An 8832-nucleotide genomic window follows, 5' to 3' on the forward strand; every position below is an offset into this window, starting at 1 on the left:
ACTTGACGGCATTAAACAACAACCCATTACAAAGTCTTCAATATAAATTGCATGTCAACATCAAGAAGAAAAAAAAATTCTCACTACTGGACTTACAGGCAACATCATTATAGATAGAGGAAAGATTGAAGCTGTCAACAACTTCATCTTAGTTGGATGCACAACTAACATCCTTGGTACCAGCAGTCAGGAAATTAGATGTATTGCACTGGGAAAGTCTGCAATCAGGAAACTCTCCAAATTATTGAGGAGCGATGATGTCAGTGTGAGGACTACTTGCATTTGATTCAGGCTATGGTCTTTCTGATCACTTGAGATGCATCTGAGAGCTGTACAATGAATAATGATGTCAGAAGAATTGTTGCCTTTGGTATTAGAGAAATATACTGAACATCCCATGCATTTCCAAAAGAACAAACAAATACATCTTAGAGAAAGTGCTACCTGAGTACTCCTTGGAGGCAAAGCTGATAAAGCTGCACCTTGCATACTTCAGGCATGTTGCTAGTAGAGGCTATTCCTTGGAGAGGGACATCATACATGGAAAGGTGGAGGGAAGACCCTCAACCAGGTAGATGCATCACCTGCCACAGTGAGCTTTGGTGGGTCAGGAACTTTGAAGATGGTACAGGATAAGAGAGGGTTCAAATCCGTTGTTCATAGGGTTGCTATGGGTCGTTCTCAAAAGCATTTAACAACAACAATCTATCATGTTTCTGTCCATTTTCAACATATACATCTATGTTGGAGATAATTTAGCATTCCAGGCTTGTATTCCCTTATTTCTTTTGTAATAGAGTAGGAAATACAGATGCTGATCCATAGTGTCCCTGGGATTCTTTCCATAGGGGATATTGAGTGTGGGAAAAGTAAAGACTAATTAACAAATAAGGGATAGAGATTAGAGGCTTAAAAATACACACAGGGACAGGCTTGGGCTACCATATAGGTAGACCAGAGATCAGTTCTACGGCTCATGTCATTGTCATGCTGTGCGGCTCTAATGCTCCTATGATGTTGGAAGCTATGCTTTGTATATCTCAAATACCAGCAGAGTCACTCACTATGGGTAAATTTCACTGAAGCTTCCAGACTAAGACATATCAGAAAGAAAGATCTGGTGATCTACTTCCAAAAATTAACGAGTGGATAAAAAAATATTGTCCTGAGATTCCAACTTGCTTACTTTGGTACTGACAACAGATTTAAATATACCAGTGATCATAAACATGGCACAGAACCCGGTTGTTTCATTCCATTATGTATAGGTCACCATGAGTGGGAGCCAATTCAACGGCCACTAAAAGCAAAAACAACAAAAAAGAGGCAAGTTAGAAAAGGATGACATATCCTTACTCTCTGGGTGAAGAAGAGAGCCATATTTTTGGCTAAATAACATGAACAGAATGGGTCTGGAGCAGGCCTTTCAGGCTGAACGGGAGTGCTGCAGTAAAAGCACTAGAAACCGGGATCTACTATTCCAGTGCATAGCTTTTGATTTAACAGAAGAGGTTGGTACTGTTTTAGTGAGAATGTACAAATAAGATATTCGTGCAATTGAGTTATTCAATTTTCTCACTCATGGTTTGCAGGATGAAAATTGGTTGTACTGGGCCACCCAAATGTCAAGATGTACACGAGGTTAGAGGAATTCCTGCAGATCCACTCAATTCACAAGAAGCTACCTTGTTGGAAAAGAGAGTGACAATTCTATATTCAACGAAATATTGGTGCTTCCATGCAAAAGCCTTGAGTTTGATTCTTGGGGACTTGATCTCATGTTCAGCCACTGTGCAGCTCGAGTTGTGCATGTTGCTATGACATTGAACAGGTTGAGAAGAGCTTCCTATCGAAGGTGGACCAGCAAGAAAAGCCTGCCCATCTGGTTCTGAAATCCCTTCAGTGAAAACCCTGTGGGTCATAACAATCTAATCTCTAATCCATTATGGGACTCAGAACTGGTCAGTGTTTCATTCCCCTGGGCATAAGATCACCCAGAATTTATGGAGACTGATTCAATGATAGCTAACAAGAGCATCCTAGATTATAAAGGTCTAAATACAATTCTAGTATCACAAAGGAAAAAAGCCTTGATGACACTGGTTCTTACTGAAGACTATGTTTCTTAAAGGAAATCTTGCACCCAGAAACAGCCTGGAAACCACAAATAGGAATCCAGTTTTTTTCTAAAAAAAAAAAAAAAGAAAGAAAAAAGATCTGAGACCAGCAAGATAGGTCTAGGTTTAGAGAGAGTCAGAAAAAGATAGTATAGAACAAAACTTTCTTCCTTTTTTTTTTAATAAAAATAGTGTGTTTAGCGATGTATGATAAGGTTTTATGGTTATCACAAGAGTCCACAATTAAGGTTGCATAGTGGAGTGTACTTGGGGCGGTGGGAGGGGTGCGGGGGGTTGTGTACCAGGGAGGGAGTGTTTCTTTTACTTTTGAAAGAGAGGAGCGAACTGCGGGGCAGGGGGAGAGGGCTGGGTGGGTAGAGAAGTGTAGCAATGAATGAATGGAAATCCAAATTCTCTGTAAATGTTCATTAAAATTATTAAAAAAAAATAAAGATTATTGATGAGCCTTCTACAAAAATAGTGTTTACAATAATAGTGATTTTAAAAACAACAAACAGAAGAAATGCTGTTTGGTGACAGTGTTTGGTGACAATGTAAGGGGAGATTGTAACTCTTAAACATTGTTGGTAGGAATGCAGAATGATACAACTGCTATGGGAACCCGTACAATGCTTCTTACAGAAGTATGATAAAATGCACCAATGCCACTCATATGTATATTTTCTAAAGAAGTAAGAGCTGTGACATGAATAGACATTCTTACACTCATGTTCATCACAGCATTACTCACAACAGCAAAAAAGATGGAAATAACCTAAGTGTCCATTAAAAGATGAATAGATAACTTGTAATGTGTACCAACAATGGAACACTTCACTGTGATAAAGAATAATGATGTTTTTATTGTTATGTGCCATCAAGTCACCTGCAACTCATAGCGATCCTATGTACACAACAGCTCTGAACCCTGCCCTGTCCTGAGCCAGTCTCACTGATTCCCACACACCAACCCCCACTGCCCAAGTTACTGTAACAATTCTGGGGTCTTTTTCTCTTGTGCTATCCCTCCACCCTTTCTAACATGATGTCCATGTCCAAGGATAGGTCCCTCCTGGCCACATGGCCAAAGTATGTGAGATGGAGCTTCAAAATATCTCACAACATGTATGAATCATCAGGACATTACACTGATTGAAATAAGTAAATCACAAGAGGGAAAAGACTGCATGATACTACTATTATAAAACAATCAAGATTAGATTTACATATAAAAAGAAAAAATCTTTGATAGCTACCTGGGAAGGGAGAGAGAGTCACTGATTAGATGGCTGTTTTTAGGTGCTATGAAGTATATGTAGTAACTCTGTGAACAAATGATCTGTGCCATGTTCCTTTCTTATGCCATATTCATCATCTCTAACACACTTGAGCCCTTGCTACAGTCATCGTGTCAACTGGTCTTGTCTTCATCCCTGTCACAGATCTTTTACCTTTCTAAGCATGATCTCCCTCTCCACGGAATAGCCTCTTCTAACAACATGCCCAAAGTATGTGAAACAAAGCTTTATCATTTTTGCCTCCAAAGAGAATTATGACTGCACTTTCTCCAAAACATATTCTTTTGACAGTCCATAGTCATTACTCTTCTTCAACACCACAGTTCAAAGGCATCAATTCTTCTCTTCTCCTCCTTATCCATTTTCCAACTCTCAGCAGCATAGAGGTGATGGAAAAGACCATGGCCTGAATCAGACACACCTTAGTCTTCAAACTGACATTATCGCTCCTCAGTAGTTTGGAGAGATCTCTGACAGCAGACTTAACCAATGTAAAATATCTTTTGACCTCCTGAGTGTTGGTATCAAGGGTATTGAGTGCGGATTCAAGTAAGGTGGAGTCTTTGACAATTTCAATCTTTTGTCCATCTGTCACTATGTTGCTTATTGGTCCAGTGATGAGGATTTTTTTCTTCTTGATGTTGAGATGTAATCCATATTGAAGATCTTTGATCTTCTACAGCAAACAATTTAAATTCTCTATACATCATCTGCATAATGCCGATTGTTGATGAGTCTTCCTTCAATCCTAATGTCATATTCTTCTTTATAAAGACCAGCTTCTCAAATGATTTGCCAAGTGCACAGATTAAATAGATATAGAGAAAAGATAAAACCCCAGCACACATCTTCCCTGATTTTAAAACTTGCAATACTCATTTTCTCTGTTTGGGCATGAGCATAATTAAGTTTCCTGGGATTCCACTTCTTATCAGTGTTAGCAATGGTTTGTTATGGCCCACACAGTCAAATGTCTTTGCCAAGCCAATAAGACACAAATAGACATTCTTCTGGTATTATCAGCTTTCAGCCAGGATCCAGGTAGGCTCATTCATTTGGGTAAAAAGAAAGGCAATACACAATATAGTTGAAATCAGTACAACATTGCTAAGACAAAGAAAGACACTAAGAGATGTTCAATGCTGAAGAGCTATCATGATAAATTCTTTAACATACAATCGTGAGACATCAATAACAAACAATAATATAGGAGTGGATACAAAGGTGCACTAGGTAGATGTAGAAGGTTATAAAGGAGTACACCCTTATGCATATATAACCATGGTTTCATACTTATTTGTAAGTTGTTGTTATTGTCTTTGTTGCTTTTGTGTATTGTCAAGTCAGAGCAGACCCATAGCTGATCCTCCAGTGAGTTTTCAGAGGCAGTTAACTGCATGGAAGTAGATTGCCTATCTTTCTTCCATATTTGTAAGTATTATATGTATGTTGTTATGTACTGTAGAATCATCAACACATAGCTGACCCACTGGTTTTCAGAGGCTGTCAATTGAATGGGAGAAGATTGCCCGTCCTTCTGCCACAGAACAGCTGATAGTCTCGAACCAAGTGTCTTTGGGATTGCAGCACAGCTTCTTGCCACTAGGCCACATATATATCCATATATGTAGATATAATAGAGTATATAGAGAAAACAATCATGGAAACTTCTTAGACATAAAACATATCATGGGACTGAGATACGAGGCTTGAAGACTAAGGACCATAGACTTAAGGACATCTAAATCAGTTGACACAACATAGTTCATAAAGGTAATATTCTACATTCTAATTTGATGAGCAGTGCCTGGGGTCTTAAAACTTGTGAGTGACTATTTAAGATATGTCTATTGATCTCTTCTTATCTGAGCAAAGAAGAATGAAGAAAGCCTCAAGTTCAAGGTAGCAACTACTCCAAAGGACTAATGACCCACATGAACCACAGCGTCTTTTAACATGAGTCCAGATGAACTAGATAGTTCCCTGCTGCCACTACTGACCACGGATAATCACTATGCAACTGCTTTGTCCAGGAACACAATAGAAATCCTCAGAGTGGGTAGAAAATATAGAATAAAATCAAATTCATGGAAAAGACTGGGGTTGCTTGTCTGAAGGGAGCTCAGTTGGGAGTCTGTAGGAAATTGCCTGGCTAATCCAAAGCTGTGCCTCTCTGCTGGTTGGAATCCACCAGGGACTCTGTGGGGGGTCGGGGGGAAATAGGCAGTCTCCTACAAAAACCTGCTAGAGCATCAGTCATGAATTGGTAATGACTCATTGGTAATGACTTGAAGGGGTTTCTTAGTTACCTATCTGACAGAGACTGGAGGAAACTCTAGGACTGTCTCCCTAAGATATGCTTCTAACTTGGAGCTAAAGCCCCTCCCAGAGAATACCTTGCCACCTGATAATAGACTATCTTCTATTGTGGTGGTGGTGCACCATTGAGTTAGAACTGACCCATAGCTGACTCTTTGGCAGGTTTTTAAAGGCAATTATTCCCATGAGAGGAGATTGCCCATCTTTCTCCCTCGGAGCAGCTGCTGAGTTTTAACCATATACCTTTGGGATTGCAGTGCTGCTTCTTGCTACTAGACCACCAGAACTCCCTAGACTAGCCTAGCCTGTAAGATGGACAATTTCCTCCCATGAGATTTGTAGACTCTTAAAACCCACTGAAGAATTAGCTATAGTCAATTCCAACTTGGTGTTATTATATAACTTGATGTTATTGTTATGTGCTGTCAAGACACCTGCAACTCATAATGACCCTGTAACAATAGCTCTGAAACCTGCCCTGTCCTGAGCCAGTCTCACTGACTCCAACACACCTAGCCCCATTGTCTCAGTTACTGTAACAATCCATCTCATCTGGGGTCTTCCTCTCTTGCACTGTCCCTCCACCCTTCTGAGTATGATGTCCTCCTCCAAGGAACTGTCCCTCCTGGTCACATGCCCAAAGTATGTCAGACAGAGCTTTAAAATTCTAACCTTCAAGGAGACACTTGGTTTTATCCTCTTCAAGACAGACTTATTTGGGTTTTTTTGGCAGTCCATAATACATGTTCAAAACTCTTCTCCAGCACCACAACTCAAAGGCAAACACAAACTCAAACTCTTCTTCTGTCATTCTTAGTCATTGTCATGGTCACTGTCCAGCTTTCTGACACATAGCAAGCAATTGCAAAGATCATTACCTGGATCAGGCACACCTTAGTTTCTAGAGTGACACAATTACTACTCAGTACTCTGGAAAGGTCTCTAACAGCAGATTTTCCCAGTGCAATTAATCTTTTGATTTCCCGACTGCTGGTGCCAACAGTGTTGATTATGGCAAAACTAGTTGTAATTGCTAACAACCTCAATCTCTTCTCCATCCATCATGGTGCTGCCACTTGGCCCAGTGATGAGAATTTTTTTTTTTTTTTGATAAAATGGGTGTTTCAAAGTGATGAGAATTTTTGTCTTCTTGATGTTGAGCTTAGGTTCATATCGAAGACTATAGTCTTTGACCTTCTGCAGCAAGTGCTTCATGTCCTCCCCGGTTTCAGCAAGCAAGGTTGTGTCATCTGCATAAGGTTGTTGATGAGTCTTCCTCCAATCCTGATGCCATATTCCTCCTCAGGAAGCCCAGCTTTCCCAGTGATCTGTTCTGCATATAGGTAAGAAATGGTGTGGACCCAGAACACACCCCTGACACACTTCTTTCCTGATTTTGAACCATGCAGTGTTTGCTTGCTCTATTCTGAGGACTGCTTCCTGGTCTGAGTATAGGTTTTGCATGAACACAATCAAGTGTTCCAGGATTCCCATTCTCTGATGGGATACAACAACATAAAAGAAATGACATCAGAAGGAATGTAACCCTTTGAACTCTTTAATCAGCTCTAAGATACTAAAAGTGCAACATCTACTCAAAAGCAAAGTTGAGTAGGTAGAGAAGGGTAGGGATGGAAATGAAAAACTCAGGTTAGAATGAACTTTCACCTAAGGTACAGTTGTTGTTGTTTGATGCCATCGAGTCGTAGACGACTCATAGCGACCCTATGAACGAACGGCCTGAGCACTGTTCGTACATAGAGTTTCCGGAGGCAAGCCATTTCGGAAGTGGATGCTGCTCCTGCTTCCAGTAAAGTACAGTAAGTTGTTAAGAAAAACCTTCATGAGCATTTCTTGGCTGATTGTGAGACAGCTATAACTTTGTGGACTTTAAATCAAAGGTGAGCTCTTTTAGAATTGGAAGGGGGACAGTTGTTAATTGGCCACTTCTTGGAAAATGTCAGATTCTTCATTAGTGCTCATTGGGGCGACATTAAATACCTTAATTTAAGGAAAGGGAGCTCAAGGACAGATTTAAGACAATATTTAGAGAGCAGTGCTGTGTCTTCAACAGAGCTATTCGCTGGTGAATATATGCAAAGACTAAGTACTAGCAGATACTAGACTAAAGTAAGAAGGTCAGACAAATATTTACTTACGGAAAAGATGCTAATTATAAAACCACATTATGATCTTGTTGGAACAGCACAAACTATTCTAGCCAGGGGTATTATGTGACCTAAATAACGATATTATATGACTTGATTCTTCATCCTTGAAGTATTTGAGAATTGGAATGTGAGTCTAAATTACTTGTCCTTTGTCATATTTGTTTAAGTGCTATATCTTTGAATTCTTGTAAGTGGTCTAGCACTGGCCTGCCCATTTTCTGTGCAGAGGTTACTTGTGGTTGCTGTGACGTTGAACACTGTGACACTGATGTGTCAAATGTGAGAATGGTTACCCATGGTGGACAGTGTTTGGTGGAGCTCCCTGATTAAAACAAGCTTGGAAGCAGGAGTGGCATCCACTTCCAAAATAGCTTGCCTCTGTAAACTCTATGAACTTGGAGAAACGATGAAAATTATACAAGTGTCCAGGTCTTTCATTTATAGGGTCGCTATGAGTTGTCTATGACTTGACGGCACTTAACAGCAGCAACAACAACAACAACAACAACAACAACATATTTTTTTTTAAGTTTTGAATTAAATGGTTTTTACTTACTTAGGTTTTTAGAGTAATTATAGATTTGCAGAAAATACAGAGTTCTTACGTAGCTCCTTCCACCACAGTTGCTATTTCTTCTATTGTAAATATCTTGCATTTCTGTGGTGTATTTGTTATAATTGAAGAACAGATACTGGTGTATTATTTTTAACTAAAGCTCTTGTTTCCATTAGGACTGAATTTTTTAATTTTGATTAATTTTAATCCACATTTACAGAAATTTTGCATTTCCATTCATTCATTGTTGCATTTTTCTCCATTCCCACCCCTAGCCCCCAGTTCACTCCTCTCTCTGAAAAGTAAAAGAAAAATTCCTTCATTGGTATACAATCTCTACCCCCCAGTACATTCCACTATGCAGCCTTCAC

This window comes from Elephantulus edwardii, unplaced genomic scaffold (assembly GCF_000299155.1).
Source record: "Elephantulus edwardii isolate Elephantulus edwardi_28Jun2011 unplaced genomic scaffold, EleEdw1.0 scaffold00017, whole genome shotgun sequence".
Classification (NCBI taxonomy): Eukaryota; Metazoa; Chordata; class Mammalia; order Macroscelidea; family Macroscelididae; genus Elephantulus; species Elephantulus edwardii.